The sequence below is a fragment of the Chiloscyllium plagiosum genome, chromosome 10, assembly GCF_004010195.1.
Source record: "Chiloscyllium plagiosum isolate BGI_BamShark_2017 chromosome 10, ASM401019v2, whole genome shotgun sequence".
NCBI classification, from domain to species: Eukaryota; Metazoa; Chordata; class Chondrichthyes; order Orectolobiformes; family Hemiscylliidae; genus Chiloscyllium; species Chiloscyllium plagiosum.
Genome location: NC_057719.1, coordinates 51,358,091 through 51,359,344, shown reverse-complemented (window position 1 = coordinate 51,359,344; position 1,254 = coordinate 51,358,091).

Genomic DNA, 1,254 nt, shown 5'->3' with positions numbered 1-1,254 from the left:
CACTGCTCCAGGGCTCACTGTTCACACTGCTCCAGGGCTTGCCACGCACTGCACCAGGGCTCACTGTACACGCTGCTCCACGCCTCACAAAGCACTGCTCCAGAGTTCACTGTTCGCACTGCTCCAGGGCTGCCCATGCACTGCTCCAGGGCTCACTGTTCCCACTGCTCCAGGGCTCACTGTTCGCACTGCTCCAGGGATTCCCATGCACTGCACCAGGGCTCACTGTACACACTGCACCATGGCTCACTGTTCGCACTGCTCCAGAGCTCACAGCACAGTGCTCCTGAGCTCACTGTTCACACTGCTCCAGGGCTCCACACACACTGCTCCAGGGCTCACTGTTCACACTGCTCCAGGGCTCCCCAGGCACTGCACCAGGTCTCACTGTGCACGCTGCTCCAGGGCTCACTTTTCGCACTGCTCCAGGGCTGCCCAGGCACTGCTCCAGGGCTCACTGTTCACACTGCTCCAGGGCTCACTGTTCACACTGCTCCAGGGCTCATTGCTCATACTGCTCCAGGGCTCACTGTTCACACTGCTCCAGGGCTCACTGTTCGCACCACTCCAGGGCTCACTGTTCACACTGCTCCAGGGCTCACTGTTCACACCGCTGCAGGGCTCACTGTTCACACCGCTCCAGGGCTCACTGTTCGCACCGCTCCAGGGCTCACTGTTCACACTGCTCCAGGGCTCATTGTTCGCACTGCTCCAGGGCTCACTGTTCGCACCGCTCCAGGGCTCACTGTTCACACTGCTCCAGGGCTCACAGTTTGCACTGCTCCAGGGCTCAATGTTCACACTGCTCCAGGGCTCAATGTTCACACTACTCCAGGGCTCACTCTTCGCGCTGCTCCAGAGCTTCCAACGCACTGCTCCAGGGCTCACTGTTCGCACTGCTCCACGGCTCTCTGTACACACTACTGCAGGGCTCACTGTTCACACTGCTACAGGGCTCACTGTTCACAATGCTATAGGACTCACTGTTCACGCTGCCGCAGGGCTCACTGTTCCCACTGCTCCAGGGCTCCCCACGCACTGCTCCAGGGCTCACTGTACACGCTGCTCCAGGACTCTCAAAGCACAGCTCCAGGGTTCACTGTTCGCAGTGCACCAGGGCACACTGTTCACACTGCTCCAGGGCTCCCAAAGCACTGCTCCAGGGTTCACTGTTCACACTGCACCAGGGCTCACTGTTCACACTGCTGCAGGGCTCACTGTTCGCACTGCTCCAGAGCTCCCAACGCACTGCTC